We start from the raw sequence: 17,930 nt of genomic DNA, 5'->3' as shown, positions 1-17,930 counted from the left end.
CCCCCAACCCCAGTCCCACAGACTTGTGTATATATCTGTAATTTCTTTATTTATATTAACGTCAGTCTCCCCGTCTAAATGGTAGCCTCAGTTATACTGATATGTTCTACTCTCCCCAAGCATTTAGTACACAGTGCCCCGCACACGGTAAGCGCCCAAAAAATACGACGAATTGATTGAATATCTCTTTGCGAATAGCAGGCTGGGGAAATTTCTTCCAAAGCTCCTCTCTATTTTCTCTTAAGCTCTCCTAGATGTCGACTCTTGTGGTGTTGTCTTGACATTTCTTAAGCGCTAGTGGTTTAGGAATGGCAATCTGGTATATTCCTACGGGAACCCAAAATTGCTGCTTTTCTCACCATTGCACAGAAAATAAAATAACTTCATTCACTGTGGGAGTTAACAGAATTATATGACTTCTTCAGTCGAGGCAAATTTTTCATTCATGTGGATAATGAGGCATTCAGCATCCATGTTAGAATGTAGGACTCGTTTCTCTGCCCTGGGCAAGATACGCCTGGCTCAGTGGAAAGAGCCCGGGCTTTGGAGTCGGGGGTCATGGGTTCGAATCCCGGCTCGGCCGCTTGTCAGCTGGGTGACTTTGGGCAAGTCACTTCACTTCTCGGTGCCTCAGTTACCTCATCTGGAAAATGAGGATTAAGACCGTGAGCCCCACGTGGGACAACCTGATTCCCCTGTGACTACCCCGGCGCTTAGAACAGTGCTCGGCACATAGTAAGCGCTTAACAAATACCAACATTATTATTATTAAAATCGATTTACCAAAACATTTGAAGAAAACAAATGAAAATTTGGGTGCAATCCGAAGAAGAACACATCAGCTCTGCTCCCCTGCTCCACTTTATCAATAGTGATGGCATTTATTGATCACCTTCCCGGTGTAATGCACTGCATGCTCAAGTCTGGGAGAGAGGCAGCGTGGCTCAGTGGAAAGAGCCCGGGCTTGGGAGTCAGAGATCATGGGTTCGAATCCCGGCTCTGCCGCCTGCTAGCTGTGTGACTTTGGGCGAGTCACTTCACTTCTCTGGGCCTCAGTGACCTCATCTGCAAAATGGGGATTAAAACCGTGAGCCCCACGTGGGACAATCTGATCACCCTGTATCCCCCCAGCGCTTAGAACAGTGCTTTGCACATAGTAATCGCTTGACACCATTATTATTATAAGCCATTCGAGTGAAGACACACGATTTATCCTTAAATCGTTACGCGTTAAAATCCTAAGGTCACAGACCTCCTCTAATGGGATCCGAATTCCAAATCTAAAATGCGCTAATATGCTTAATACCCAGAATCTGTATCCTTGGGCTGGAAAACAAATATGCATTTCTCAACATTCTGAGTCATTCTATAGCAATATGAACATCACTGACACATTAGCAAACTCATTTCAAATTAATGTTTAAAAGAGAGACATTTTCTTTCAGCGAGTTAGCCTCAAAAATTTGAGCCATATTTTCTTTAACTTAAATTCATTCCCGATTAGACCTGTTTAACAAAAAACACATGCCCCCCCCCCCCCCCCGCCCCTCCTTTGTGAGGACAAAAGGCAAATCCGGCTCTGTTAATGCCATTCCGTAGGCATTTTCTAACATGGCTTAGGTTGCGGAAAGTGGCCGAAACACGTGAAACCGAAGGTCAGATGTTTGCCTAGGATCGCACTAGGGCTTCCTCTTCAGCTAAACCTCTCACGGAGCTGACCGTCGGGACAGGTTGGTTTTCGTTTTTAATGCTACTTGGAGTTTTTTTGGTATTTATGGCTCAGTGGAAAGAGCACGGGCTTTGGGGTCATGGGTTCGAATCCCGGCTCTGCCACGGGTCAGCTGTGTGACTTAACTTCTCTGTGCCTCGGTTACCTCGTCTGTAAAATGGGGATTAAGACTGTGAGTCCCACGTGGGACAACCTGATGCCGCTGTGTCTACCCCAGCGCTTAGAACAGTGCTCTGCACATAGTAAGCGCTTAACCAACACCAACATTATTATTCTTACTACGTGCCGGGCTGTGAAATGCACTGGTCTATGAAATGCGCTGATGTAATAATTGCCACAGAAATACAGATCGTCAACTCTGTGGTGTTTCCAGTGGCAATGTAGCGATCTGAAAGCTGGACAGTGAAAAGACGGGAGAGAAAGAACGTCGATCCTTTCTGAAATGTGGTGTTGGAGAAGGCTCCGGTGAATACCATCGTCTGCCCGAAAAAGAAACGGATGGATTTTGGAGCAGATGAAACCGAAGTGGTCTTTGGAAGGCCAAATGACTCGACTTAGATTAGCGTATTTCGGACACATCATCAGGAGGACTGATTCTCTGGAGAAGACACTAATGCTAGGAAAAGTCCCAGGAAAACACGGAATAGTCAGACTGGCAGCTAGATGGATAGACACCGTAACAACGATAACGGAAGAACCATTAGGTCGCGGATCGTGGCGGAGGACAGGACGTTCTGGAGAAAGTATATCTAAGGAGTCTCTATGACTAGGCACTTAATAATAATAATAATAATGTAAGCACCGGGGTATATCCAAAATAATCGGGTTAGATCCAGTCCCTGTCCCACGTGGGGCTCACAGTCTTAACCCCCATTTTACAGACGAGGGAACTGAGACACCGAGAAGTGAAGCGACTTGCTCGAGATCACACAGCGAAGCGGCGGAGCCGGAAATAGAATCCGTTAAAAGCCACACTGCTTCTCAAAAGCTCTTCCCCCAAACAGGGACAGGCCCCTCAGATTAAAAGTCTGGTGACCTCCTGACTGAGCTGTCCGACTCAGGAGGCTTTCCCTCGTTGTTTTTCCTCCTCCTCCTCTCACTCACCCCTCCTAGCATCTCTGCCTTTTTGCAACACCTGAGCATTTGGGGCACTTCCAACCTCTCGTTTCACTTTTGTATGTGGGGTGGGAGTGTGCCCTAGTGGGAAGAGCATGGAACTGAGAACAGGATTCTAGTCTCATCTTCCCTACTTGGTCGCTGTGTGACCTCGCACCAGTTACTTACCTTCTCTGTTCCTCCGTTTCCCCCCCCCACCCCACTGTAAAATGGAGATAAAACACCGCTCTCTCTTCCTCTTAAACCATGAGCCTTGTGTGAAACGGACTGTGTGTTCGGCTTGATTATCTTGCATCTACGCACAGAATTTAGCCCAGTGCTTGATAGGTGGCAAGCACTTAATGCACTCCATTATCATTTTTAGTATGATTTTTGTACTCTCCTACCTGAATACTTCTTCTTTTTAATTGTAAATTACTTTATATCCATCTCCCCCTTAGACTGTAAACTCCTTCTGGGGGTCTACCTCTATCGTACTTTTAAGCATCTATCATAGTGTTCTGCGCCCAATGAATGACCCAGGGAAGCTCATTGTGCACGGGGAATGTGTCTGTTTATTGTTATATTGTATTCTCCCAAGTGCCTAATAATAATTATATTATCAGTATTTTCATTATTATTGTATTTGTTAAGCACTTGCTGTGTGCCAGGCTCCGTACTGAGCGGCTGGGTGGGATATAAGCAAATCAGGTTGGACACGGTTCCTGTCCCACATGGGGCTCTCAGTCTTCATCCCCATTTTACAGACGAGGTAATAATAATGTTGGTATTTAAGCGCTTACTGTGTGCAGAGCACTGCTCTAAGCGCCGGGGGAGATACAGGTTAGTCAGGTTGTCCCACGTGAGGCTCCCAGTTAATCCCCATTTGACAGATGAGGTCGCTGAGGCCCAGAGAAGTGAAGCGACTTGCCCACAGTCACACAGCTGCCAAGTGGCGGAGCCGGGATTCGAACCCATGACCTCTGACTCCCAAGCCTGGGCTCTTTCCACTGAGCCGCGCTGCGCTTTGTACACGGTAAGGGCTCAATGAATACAACTGAATGAATGTACTCTTAAACACTCAGTACAGTATTCTGCACCCAGTAGGGAGAAGCAGCGTGGCTCAGGGGAAGGAGCCTGGGCTTCGGAGTCAGAGGTCATGGGTTCGACTCCCGGCTCTGCCGCTTGGCAGCTGTGTGACTGTGGGCGAGTCACTTCACTGGGCCTCAGTGACCTCATCTGTAAAATGGGGATTAACTGGGAGCCTCCCGTGGGACAACCTGATGACCCTGTACCTACCCCAGCGCTTAGAACAGTGCTCTGCACATAGTAAGCGCTTAACAAATACCAACAGTATCATCAATAAATACGATCAGGAGTGCGGAGAAGAGCAATGTGTGTCAAGCTCAACAGTCTCGTTCCTCCTCCCAGCCCACCCTAGGCACTCAGGTCTCTCGGCCCGTCCGACGCTCGGAAGGGAGGGGAAATCGGATGTGCAGCCATAGCCCAAAAGCCCAATACGACCAGCTCCGTCAACTAATCAGTCACTTGTATTTATTAAGCTCTTACCCTGTGCACAATACAACGGAATTAGTAGGCTTACAGTCTCTTCAGGAAGGGACTCGCTGGAAACCGAGAAACCATACTTCTTGGGATGACTGGCTTCTGGGGCTGGGATAAAGCAGCCTGCCGTAAGCACAGTTGTACAGTTCAGCAAGGAGAGTAACAAAACAGTCAGTAGTATTTATTGAGCGCTCACTATGTGCACAGCACTGTACTAAGCGCTTGGAATGGACAAATCGGGCACAGATAGAGACAGTCCCCGCCCTTTGACGGGCTCACGGTCTAATCGGGGGATTGAATAACACGCTCCGTAACCTGCCCCAGGACGATGCCGGCTGAGTCCATGTAGATGGCGGGAAGTCGCCCGCCTTCATAACCGTCAATCAAGTCACCCCCTGATTCAGACCAGACGAGAAGCAGCTTGGCCTGGAGGAAAGAGCACGGGCTTGGGAGTCAGAGCACCTGTGACTTTGGGCAAGTCATTTCCCTTCTCAGAGCCTCAGTTACCTCATCTGTAAAATGGGGATGGCCTGTCAGCCCTGTGTGGGACGGAGACTGCGTCCGACCCGATCATCTCATAACCACCTCGGCGTTTAGTACAGTGCATGGCACATAGTAAGCGCTTAACAAAATACCGTAATTGTCATCGGTTAGATGACGAGAGTACAGACTACGAAAGTCGTCTCCCTTCTCTATATACATGCAGGATAGAGCCCATCTGTCGGGTCATATTTCAGTCTGAATTTACGTTCCCATTCCAGAAAGGCATGGGTGAGGTTTGTCGACCGCAAATCCGGAAACCTCACGGTCTGCATCTCTTCAACAGTATCAACATACCTTGAATATACGAAGTCTATTTGTATAGACTTTGGGAAAGACTTTGGGCAAGTTGGGAAGCAGCGTGGCTCAGGGGAAAGAGCCTGGGCTTCGGAGTCAGAGGTCACGGGTTCGACTCCCGGCTCTGCCGCTTGTCAGCTGTGTGACTGTGGGCGAGTCACTTCACTTCTCTGTGCCTCAGTTCCCTCATCTGCAAAATGGGGATTAACTGTGAGCCTCACGTGGGACAACCCGATGACCCTGTATCATCAGAACAGTGCTCAGCACATAGTAAGCGCTTAACAGATACCAACATCATTATTAATATTATTTATTCTCTTTAAGAGAATGACAACGTTTCTGACATCTACAGCATGCAACACTTCCTCAGGAAGCTTTTAGTTTAATGAACCTTAGAAGAGCAGAGAAGCTGTGTGGCCTAGTGGAAAGAGCACGGGCCGGGGAGTTGGAAGAATCTGGGTTCTAACCCCGGCTCTGCCACTTGTCTGCTGTGTGGCCTTGGGCAAGTCGCTTCACTCCTCTGCGCCTCAGTTACCTCATCTGTAAAATGGGATCTAAGATTGTATGCCCAATGTGGAATGGGAACTGTGTCCAATCCAGCTTGCCTGTAGCCCCCAGCGCTTAGAACAGTGCCTGGCGTAGAGTAAGTGCTTGACAAATATCACGACTATCATTATTAAGATCCTAGGTCTGCATTTGTTAATCTGAAGATCTGTTTTTCCAAAAAAATGGCTCCGTTTAGTAACATATAGAGAAAACACTTGTACAAGGTGTTATTAAAAATGGAAAGTTGATTACCACTGTATTTTGAGATCATCCTTCAATCCCTGTATTCCCCTCTTCCTTCCTCTCCCCCTCCCCGCTTTCAACCCTTTCTCCTTCTCTTTCCTCCATTCCCCTTCACGTCTCTGCCTGGTTGGCCAGTGTCACACGAAACCAAAGTGCTGTATTTTCTTCCAACGAATATTAGTGGATGATGACAGAAAAAAACGAAATTTTTTTTGTAGGATTTCCAGGAGGGAACTTCAGACATTTTATCTGGTTCTTAATTTAACCCTATTGCCACCGTTCTCGGATCTTCAAAAAATGGCCTTGCCCAATTCCCGCCCCTTGAAATGGACTTCTCTTGCACAAAAAGGTAGGCAAGAAAGTAGAACTTAGAATAAACCAGGTCGCTGAATATGTTTCTCATTTCCGTTTTATATGACGGTCACGCTGAAAGAAGTGAAAATGGATAATTACTGACTTTCCCCTTGGAACGAGCAGCATGAAAAGGATTTCCTAATCATATTTTAACTAGATAGTTTCGATTGAAATCATGGTGAATTCTCCTTATTATATTTACTCTCCACAACAAGGAATTTGAGAAGTTCAGCACAGTGAAAAATCCTGTGTCCTTGTAGTCGTCTCCTTTTTAACTAAAGAAGCAGTGTTCTGCACACCATAGGTGCTTAATAAAGATTTCTTTAAAAGAGGTATTTGCCAAGCGCATTTATTAAGCACTTTCTATGTGCCGGGCACTGTACTCAGCGCTGGGGTAGATACAAGCTAATCAAGTGGGACAGACTACTACTGTGACTAAAGAAGAGAATTTCAGATTGCGTGTTTATATACATTCGCATTAGATTCTGGAAGGGTTTAAGTACTTCCAGAAAAATAAAGCAGACATTAAACTCGTTTTTTTATCTTACCTAGATTTAAGGTTATGTTCAAGCTGCATTAAAAACCCATCATATCTTCGGTGCTCGCTTGTGCCTGTATGGAAACACTTGATTTTTCCGTAGAGGATACTTTCACCACAAGGAGAGAAAACAGCCAAACTATGAATTCAAAATGACAGATTTTGTGGGTTTTTCCTTTCAAAGATGATGTCATTTGTGGGGAATTGTTGGACAAACCGAAGGCTCTTTGCAGAAACCTGCAATTACCTCTCTGAATAAAGACATCAATGTCACGTTTCAAGAAATAATGGCTAATGATATGTCTCCCAAAAGGAAGTGGCGTTATTAATTACCTCACTGGGAACACACCATTTATAGACAGCTCAAAGGGCTATTCGTCCAATTAACTATAATGACTAAAGCTTCAGTAAGCCCATCTGTACCGTCTTCTAGATTAACAAGCCTGCAGCTTTGGAAGATGTGTGAGCCCGGTTTCTGTCCGAGGGGGCGAATCCCTGACAAGTCTCCGTCTCTTTGTGTTCTTCCCTAAGGAGAAAGCTTACCTTTCAAGCTCGGATCCGATACCGACGATATTTCCCTTCGTAATTCCATCGACCGCTTTGGCAGATCGACACCTGCTGGGAGGGTGAACCGAAAAGACCAGTCAGAGGAACTGGGTTCTAATCCCGGCTCCGCCACTCGTCCGCTGGGTGAACGTGGGCAGGTCACTTAGCTTCTCTGCGCCTCAGTTACCTCAATTGTAAAATGGGGATTAAGACTGTGAGCCCCTTGTGGGACAGGGACCGTGTCCCACCTGATTATCTCGTCTCCCCCAAAGCTTATTACAGTGCCTGGCACATAGTGAGTGCTTAAGGAAGAACATTAAAAAAAAGTTTGAGGATGCTGTTCTTGGAATCAGGTAAATTTCAAAGTCTCTCTGTCGGGAGGAAAAATCCAGCTGAAAATCCTGGCCGTCGTGTTACTCTGGAGCTCGACTCTTCTCAGAAAATCCTCTTTCTCATTCTTGAGGATTTGCAGTAGACTTCACAACCTCTCAGCACCCCAACTCCGAGGGCTGTAAAACCAACTTCATCGTTCCATCTGCCTGTGAGGCATTTCGTTCACCCTAGAGATAATACCACCACCAGCCCACAGGACTTTGTTCAGGATTTAAAAAATGAATCTACATCGGGTCCCTGGAAACCCTTCGAAACCAAGAACGTCTACATCTGAAGGGCTACTATAACTGCTCCATAACCGCAAAAATGGCTCTTAAATACTGGCTTGCTGCTACTTTGATCCAACCCCAAACTGAAAAATCAGTCGATCGCTCGATTCGTCAACGGAATTGGTTGAGGGCTCAGTGTAGGCAGAGCGTTGAACTGAGGTATTTGGGAGAGTAAAATAGAGTTGGTAGACACGATCCCTGCACTCGAGGAGCTTATGATCTAGTGTGAGAGTCTCATGCTGCCATACTAAAGGAAGAGAATCCTGAGGCAGGATTAGGAGGTCGTGGCACCCGCTACATGCGTTGTCTATTTCTGTGGCCGGACAGTCTAACACTAAGGTACCTGTACGGATTAAGATGTAACCCCACTGCTGGCTAAATCAGGCACTTGATAAAAAAAGAAAAGGCGGTTTCATTTTAAAGACCAAGTCATATCCTAGTCTGGGCACAGTAGAAATTGCTTCCTTTTGCTCAATCCTAACAGAAAAAGTTTGTTGCTCCTCATCATCTAACTTCTAGCTATTTAAGCAAGAGTGAAAATGCATCTGTCCCTTCCCCCGCAAGAGTAAGCACTCATCTTTTTCATCACTCATATAATATATAAGAAATAATAATAAATGTAGCATTTGTTAAGCACTTACTTTGCTCCAAACCCTGTACTAAGCCCTGGGATAGATACTCAGTCCCTCTCCGGGCAGGTAATGGCAGGGCTAGCGGAGAGAGCTCAGGCCTGGGAGTCAGAAGGACCTGGGTTCTAATTCTGACTCTGCCACTTGTCTGCTGGGTGGCTTTGGGCAAGTCACTGAACTTCTCCGGGCCTCAGTTATATCATCTGCGAAATGGGGATCAAGACCGTGAGCCTTCTGTGCTGCAGGGACTGTGCCCGGCCCGATTATCTTGTATCTACCCCGGTGCTTAAAACAGCACCTGGCACACAGTAAGCACTTAACAAATACCATAAAAAAAGACTGTTCATTATAAAACCAGAAAAGTGGCCACCCTGAGTGATGCACTTAGTTTGCTTGCGGTGTACTCTAGTAATAATTAATAATCATTGCAGTGTTTGCTAAGCCACGCTGCTTCTCAGCTGGTCTTTAATACCAGATTACCTGGATTTACATCAGAGAATCTGGTTTTGTATAGGACAGTCTGGATTTCAGCTTGTCTCCTGCCCGGTACTGTGGAGTGCGGCAAACGGGTAGCCAATATTCTTTTTTATTATTATTACTTGACACGTAGAAAGCATTCCGAATATTCTCATTATTATTCTACTGTTTTAAGCATTGTTCTGAGCACTGGGGAAGATACAAAATAATCGGGTAAGACCTAGTATCTGTCCCACCCAAGGCTCAAAGTCTCAATAGGAGGGCGAACAAGAACCGAATCCCCATTTTAAAGATGAGGGAACTGAGCCATAGAAAAGTTAAGCGATTAGCCCAAGGTCTCGCAGCAGGGACGTGACGGAGCCGGAATTAGAACCCGGGTTCTCTGGCTCCCGGGCCTGTGCTCTTTCCACTGGGCTAAACTCCTCCTCCAGTATGACTAGTGGACCTTCTATTCTCACTCTAGACCTTGAACCAGTACGGTAATATATTGCATACTGGTTCCCGTCTCTCAGCCCCATAGAAATGGCTCTTTCTGTGGACTTCTCAACCTGCCAAGGAGAGACACTCCATCTTGAAGAGAGCCTAGATGATCTAGAGTAGCCTCTCAACACTCGTTAGGCTCGGTCGGACAGTGGCCCTGGACACAGAACGGTCCCCGAGGCCTGGTGGTCTTATGGGACAGCTGAGATTTCTCCGTAACGTTCCCCAGAGATGGGTTCCGTCAGGAGGAACGGGAGTGAAACGGTGTGGAATCACAACGGCTCCAACAATTCCCATCTGTGTCACCTCAGATCCCACTACTGAAGGTTGATTCCCAGACTCCCACGCCGATTACGTTGCGAACCCCTGCAGCCCAGAGGGCCCAAACGGATATCATTTAGGAAGCACCGATCAATCACTCCATTCTAATCGATCGAGAATCCCCGGGCATTTCAGAGAAGGGACTTGCTTTCCTTCTCCATTTCGGGCCGCTAGGAATACAGCTAGGCTATCGATTCCATTTAGGAGAAAGCCGCCGTGCACCTCGGCTTTGAAGCCGGAACTTTAGTCCCACTTGATTTCCCCTGGGGTTTCTATTGAGCTCAGCTTTTATTATATTCAATGAGTTTCCCTTCTGGCGGGGTCCACAGTAGGCTCCGCAGGTGAGCACAACCCCTCAAGGAGGATGATTTGCACTGCTTGAGATCAGGTATTAAGAAGGGCGAGTTCTCTCTAAGCAAAGTCACATACAGACTTTGCCCTAGGACTAGAGAAACAGTGTGGTCTAATGGATAGGGCACGGGCCTGGCTGTCAGAAGGACTGCGATCTAATCCCGGCTCTGCCACCTGTTCACTGTGGGATTTGGGGCAAGTCACTTCACTTCTCTGTGCCTCATTTCCCCTGTCTGTAAAATGGGGATTCAATTTGTGAGCTCCACGTGAGGCCAGGACCGAATCTACCCCGGTGCTTAGTACAGTGCCTGGCACTTAGTAAATACTTAACAAATTCCACTGTGCACCTGGATCTGTACCCTTTAGGCCCTTGCTATTCACCCCACCCTCAGCCTCCTAGCACTTATGTCCGTATTTAAAATTCATTGTAAGGTCAGTCTCCCCGTCCAACCTGTAAATTCACTGTGGGCAGGGAGTATGTCTTCTAACTCCGCTGTATTGTAATCTATTAAAAACTTAGTTCAGCGCTTTACAAACGGTAAGTGCTCAATGAATAAGACTGTGAGCCCCTTGTGGGACAGGGATTACATCCAACCTGATTAACTTGTATCCATCCCAGCACTTACAACAGCGCCTGCCACACAGTAAGCACTTAACAAATACTATTATTACTGTTATTGTGAATTATCGTGATGATTGCAGTGTGCCTTTTGTAGTTATTATTATTATTGTGATTACTGTTGTTATTATTGTTATTGTGAATTATTGCGAATAACAATAATAATAATAACTACAACAGGCACACTGCAATTATCCCCACCCACCACAGTGGAAATCTCCCAGTGGCAGCCATGGGTTGTCCAAGTAGCATTCATCAATCCATCATCACTTAATAGTTTTGATTGAACGCTTACTATGTGAAGAGCACTGGGCTGAGTGCTTGGGTGAGTATAATCTAATAGAGTAGGTAGACACAATTCTTTTCTTTACTTTCCTCTGCCTTCCTTTACCTCCCACCACCCAGGATCTCACTGGCCTCCGCCTTTCCCTTTCACCCTCCAAGACAGGCCAACTCCCTCCCCTTCCTGGCCATTCATTCATTCAATCGTATTTATGAAGCGCTTACCGTGTGCAGGGCGCTGTACTAAGCGCTTGGAAAGTACAATTTAGCAACAAATAGAGACGATCCCTACCCAACCACGGGCTCACACCACATCTTCCTTCTCTTAATTCCGCCACGCTTCCCGTTCCACATAGAGTGATGTCCATTTTCAATCAATCGTATTTATCGAGCGCTTACTATGTGCAGAGCACTGTACTGAGCACTTGGGAGAGTACAACAGTATTAGTAGACACGTTCCCTGCCTAACATGTGGGGATCTCAACCCCCATTTTACAGATGAGGTAAGTGAGGCCCAGAGAAATGAAATGACTTGCCCAAGGTCACAGAGCAGATATGTGATGGAGCTGGGATCAGAAACCAGGTCCTTCTGACTCCCAGGCCCTTGCTCTATCCACTAAACCGTACCATACTCTACGTCACATTGTTTCTCTTAGACGCTTTGCCCTCCGTTAGCCGTAACCTCTCCAAATCCTTGTTCTCAAAGCAAAAATCTGCATCCCATGGCCTAGAGAAGCAGCGTAGCTCAGTGGAAAGAGCCCAGGCTTGGGAATCAGAGGTCATGGGTTCGAATCCAGGGTCTGCCACTTGTCAGCTGGGCGACTGGGGGCAAGTCATTTAACTTCTCTGTGCCTCGGTTACCTCATCTGGAAAATGGGGGTTAAGACTGTGAGCCCCACATGGGACAACCTGATGACCCTGTATCTCCCCCAGCGCTTAGAACGGTGCTCTGCACATAGTAAGCGCTTAACCGATACCAACATAATCGGAAAGAGCAGGGGGCCGAGAATCAGAGGACCAGGGTTCTAATCCCGGCTCCGTCATTTGCCTGCTCTGTGAACTTAACTTCTTTGCGTCTGAGGACCTTCATCTGTAAAAATGGGAATTCACAACCCGTTCTTTCTCCTACTTAGACTGTGAGCCCCCAGGGAGACCTCATTATCTTGTAGCTACCCCAGTACTCGACAAGTAGTAGGTGCTTAAGAAATACCACCATTATTTTATTATTACCGTGACAAAGGGAAACTCTTCTCTAATGCTTCGATGAACTCTGGAGCTGTGAAGATCGGAGAAAGCCCACGGTCTATGGCGCGTTCTTCAGGTTGCACTAATGACTCCGTGCCTACTGTCTCATCGTCATTATTATTATCGTTACTATTAGTAGTAATAGTAACTCCTCTCGGGGTGGCACCTGGAGAGTTTCCAGTACCCTACCAGTCTCGGCTACCGGAGGGAGAGTTAAGCAGAGGCCTACCCGTTCCATTCCTTGTTTGGGCAGTGGTCAGCTAGAGTCAAAACTCCCCTGTGCCGGGCAGCAGCCGCACGGGAGAGAGTCGAGGGCGGAGACTCAAGTCTACCGCATGGAAGGAGGCGACGGTAAGCCACCTCCGTATTTGGCCCAAGAAAACTCTCTGGATCCACTACCAGAACGATTGCGGACGGAGAGCGGGGCGTTCTGGGAGAGACGTGTCAACGGTGTCGCTACGGGACAGAAACGACTCGGCGGCATAAGACAGGTAGTGATAATAATAGTAGTGGTGTTGGTAATGTTGGTATCTGTTAAGCGCTTACTATGTGCCGAGCACTGTTCTAAGCGCCGGGGTAGACACAGGGGAATCAGGATGTCCCACGTGGGGCTCACAGTCTTAATCCCCATTTTCCAGATGAGGGAACTGAGGCCCCGAGAAGTGAAGTGACTTGCCCACAGTCACACAGCTGACAAGTGGCAGAGCTGGGATTCGAACTCATGACCTCTGACTCCAAAGCCCGTGCTCTTTCCACTGAGCCACGCTGCTTCTAGCATTATTAAGGTCACACCTTCTCCCAGAGGCCTTCCCTGATTAAGCCCTCTTTTCCCTGGCTCGCTCTCCCTTCCACATCACCTCTGCACTTTGATCTGTAACCTTTGGACATTGGATATTTGCCCCACCTCCACCCTCATAGCATCCGCTATCGACCACAGCAGATACTAGAGCAATATATATTTAAATTATTTACTATACATTACTTATTTTTTTCTTAGACTGCAAGCTCACTATGGGCAGGGAACGTGAGGGCTACTTCTGCTGCACTGTACTCTCCCAAGTGCTTAGTACAGTGCTCTGCGTGTAGTAAGTGCTCAGTAAATAGGATCGACTGACTGTGGTAATTGCAGTAACATCGTCATCATCATGGTATTCATTAACTCTATGCTACGTGTCAAGCACCGGGCTGAGCACCGGCACGGATACCCGCTAATCAGATTATTTGGAGTGTTGGTTAGTTATCAGAAACCAATGCAGAGGGCAGCTTCCTTAAGGGACAGCAGGGGGATTCCCAGAGAGACCCCAGAAAGGCAGCCTGCCACATCTCCATGCTCAGATCTTTCCCTCTGAGCTTCCACTTCTGCCCGAGTTCCCCTGTACTGTCTCCACGCCCCCTTACCAGCGGATAGAGCACGGGCCTAGGGGTCCGAAAGACCCGAGTTCTAAGCCTGGCTCTGTCACTTGTCTCCTCGGTGGCCTTGAGCAAATCACTTCACTTCTCCGGGCCCCAGTTATCTCATCTGAAAAAACGGGGATTAAGACCGTGAGCCCCGTGTGGGACAGGGACTGGGGCCAACCTGAATAGCTTGTATCTACCCCAGCGCTTAAAACAGTGCCTGACACATAAGAATCACATAACAGATATCATAAAACAAAAACAGAAAGAACTACAGCCTTGACTCCTGTGACTACGATTCCCCTCCTCTCACTTTTAACCACAGGTTCTCTTTTGGCACGCCAAACCTTGATGGTTCAGACAGTGTGCGTGAACTATGAAGAGAATAACTCCAAAGGGCCAAGAGCGATTCTTTCATTCATTCAATCATATTTATGAAGCGCATACCGCGAGCAGAGCACTGTACTAAGCGATGGGAAAGTACAACTCAGCAATAGAGAGAGACAATCCCTGTGCACACCAGGCTTACAGTCTGGAAGACCTACACTTCCATATCACAGGGCACTTGGAGAGAGAGAGAGCAGAATACTCGTTTTTGTTCTAAACATTTCCCCTCTGGGATAAGACCAAGCATGGATTGCACGGCCAAACTAGTAATAGCAGTAGTCATCGTGATAGCACTGTGATAGCAGAACACCGTTCTGAACACTGGGAAAAAGTAATGACAAGAAGCAGCGTATTTGTTAAGCACGTACTTTATGCCAAGCACTGCATTCAGTCACTGGGGTAGATCATCGGGTCCCACCCGGGGTTCACAACCTCAGTAGAAGAGATACCGCATCCCCCTTTTGCAGACGGGTGAGCTGAGGCACAGAGAATTTACGTGACATGTCCGAGGTCACACAGGAGGGACGTGGAAGAGCTGCCATCAGAATCCAGATCCTTCGATTCATTCATTCACTCACTAATATTTATTGAGCGCTTACTACGTGCAGAGCACTGGACTACGCGCTTGGAATGGACAGGTCGGTAACAGATAGAGACGGTCCCTGCCCTTTGACGGGTTTACAGTCTAATCAGGGGAGACGGACAGACGAGAACAGTAGCAATAAATAGGATCGAGGGGACTGAACATCTCAATAGCGAATAAATAGAATTTATTTACAAGTATTTATAAATAAATGTATTTATAAATAGAATCCCCAAGCCCATGCTTTTTCTACTTGGCCACGCTCCTTCTAAAGGTACAGGTAGTCACAGTTCCTGCACCTTCAGGGGCTCACATTCTAAAAATAGGGAGAAGGAGGGTTTGATGGTGGACAAAGCAGGAAAGGGGAAATAATATGACTATAGAAACAACATTAAACCAGTCACTCAATCAATAGTCCTTATTGATTCCTTACCGAGTGCCAAGCACTGTACTAAACACTTGGGAATAGAGTTGGTAGACGGATTCACTACACACAAGGCGCTCCCAGTCTAAAGACAACATAAATAAATAGAGTCCAACCGGTCTGGGCTCTAAAATCTGGCCTTCTAAAATCTGTAACGGCTGCTCACTGAAGACAGGAGAAAAGGAGCAGGTAAACTTTACGTTCTCCACAGCAGATACTACTTGAAGAGCACCCCCAGGAGCATACCTTTCCACCATGTTTTCTAGAATTACTTTCAGAACACCGACGGCGCTGCAGCGGTGGATACGTCGGTTGAATCTTTAGGACTGAAACATTGTTAAAATTGAATCATCTGTAACTGCCACTGCTGGGATGACTTCAGCACTTCTGTTTTCTCACCAACGTGGAAATATAAAATGCAATTTAAGGTAAGGAGGAGTCTTGAGGGAGCCATTAACCACGACACATAAAGGAAAGATCACAGAGCCAAGTGGGAGTGTTAAGGACGATAAGAAAAGCAAAGGGTCAGACTAAGAAAAACTGCCCAGAAGGTTAAGCTAAACAGTAAATTTTCCAAAGCAGAGGGGAGGAGAGGTCAGTCGTGAGCTACTAAGAGAAGGGAAAGATAATTTACTGTCAAAGGAGGTGCATAGAGTGATCACAAAAAAGTCGATTTGCTTACTTGTTTATAAAGGGAGTTGGGAGCAGATGTCAGATGATGATGAATTTCTCGGGAGCCAATTTTCCAAGTGGAGCGCTGTCAAAAAAATGTCATTTGTGGTCAAAAAATTAAAACAAAGAAAACACATGGAATGTTTTTGATGGGTTTAAAAGCCATGGCAAAAGAGAGGATGTTGTTTAGGTGGTGATATCCTTAATCTTATGGTACTTAGAAGTGCTTTCTACTTGCCAGGCACCGTACTAATCACTGGGATAGATACAAGCTAATCAGATTGGACACAGGCCATGCCCCACAGTCTTAATCCCCATTTTTCGGATGAGGTATCTGAAGCCCAGATAAATTAAGTGACTTGTCCAAGGTCACACAGCAAACGACAGGGGAGCCGGGATTAGAACCCAGGTCCTTCTGACTCCCAGGCCCACGCTCTGTCCGCTTGCCATGCAGCTTCTCTTGCCCGTACAACGGTTTTTCAGTGTCTTTGCATCGGCGAATCGACTTGATCATTGGGTTATGGAGGTTAAAACAGTTTGGAGGTTAAAATAGTTTTTCCCCTCAAAAGATGACCTCTCTTAACCTAAAATCAATCCCAGAATGAGGGAGTAGCCACTCAGTCCGATTCCTTCAAATTGGCACGGGGACTCAGACATTTTTTTACTGTGAGCCCCATGAGGGTCAGGGACTGTATCCAACCTGATCATCTTGTATCTACTCCAGTGCTTAGTACAGTGCTTGGCACGCAGTAACAAATTCCATTATCATTATGATATTCAGAACTTCCTGAAAGCAGTTAAGCAGAATGAAGCTACTTGACTTTCATTGTGTTTGAGAGTATCGATCCATCAGTGGTATTTACTGAGCTCTTCCTCTGTGCCGAGCACTGTGCTAAGTTCTGGGGAGAGCACGGCATGATAGAGTTGGTGGTCATCAACATCAGTATCAAAGCTATTTATTGAGCACTTACCGTGTGCAGAGCACCGTACTAAGTGCTTGGCAGCGTTCAATACTACAGAGTTGGTGGACGTGTTCCTGGTCCACAGTGAGCTTATAGTCTAGAGGGGGAGACGGATATTAATATAAATCATTTATAATCTACATACAAGTGCTGTAGGTTTGACAGTTTGGCAGACACCAAATACCCAAATGTCGCAGGTCCAAGTGCAATGGCTGAATTAGGCATTTTTTTTTTCTTTTTAAGAAAATTCATCAATGCACGAATACTCACACGCTCACGCTTAAGCCGGGATATGGGAACAAGATATTAATCTTTGTTCATTCCAGCATTGTACAAGGGTAATAGTTGGAAACACAATTATATGAGGACTCCTTTATGTCCTTAGACTCTAGCTTTCTATATTATTTCAAATTCCGTTCACAGTTGCTAAAATGCGAAAGATTTGATGCCGCGACGAAGACGATCCTTGCCTTCATTTTTCTCTCTGGTTGTCTGCCCGAGCCTCTCCTGGAAGACCAGCTGGGGAAAAGAGCTTCTTCTCCCCTTCCCGACTGTCATCTTCATCTGACCTCCTTCCTGGGCCCAGTGACTGGAAGGGAAATGCAGGTTGGGCAATGCCCGGAGGGCTGTGGGAAGCGGGAGGCTTTCGGGGAGCGGGAAGAACAACGATTCTACAACCGCGGAGAGCGGGTGAAGAGCAAGTCAGATGAATACCTCCCTTAACCGGGAAGGCTTCCTGGAATAGATGGGCTTTCAAGATGACACTGCAGAAGAAGGGAGCGGCAAACGCGAGGCCTTTAAGAGAGAGGAAGTTAGAGCGGGGTGGAGAGATTCATTCAATCATTCAATCGTATTTAATGAGCACTTGCTGGGTTCAGAGCACTTACTAAGCGCTTGGGAGAGTACAGTAGAACAATAGGCAGACACACTCCCTCCCCTCAATGAGTTTACAGTCTAGAGGGAATAAAAAACCTGAGATAATCTCTACCA

This window comes from Ornithorhynchus anatinus, chromosome 16 (genome assembly GCF_004115215.2).
Source record: "Ornithorhynchus anatinus isolate Pmale09 chromosome 16, mOrnAna1.pri.v4, whole genome shotgun sequence".
NCBI classification, from domain to species: Eukaryota; Metazoa; Chordata; class Mammalia; order Monotremata; family Ornithorhynchidae; genus Ornithorhynchus; species Ornithorhynchus anatinus.
Note: the sequence above shows the minus strand (reverse complement) of the source record.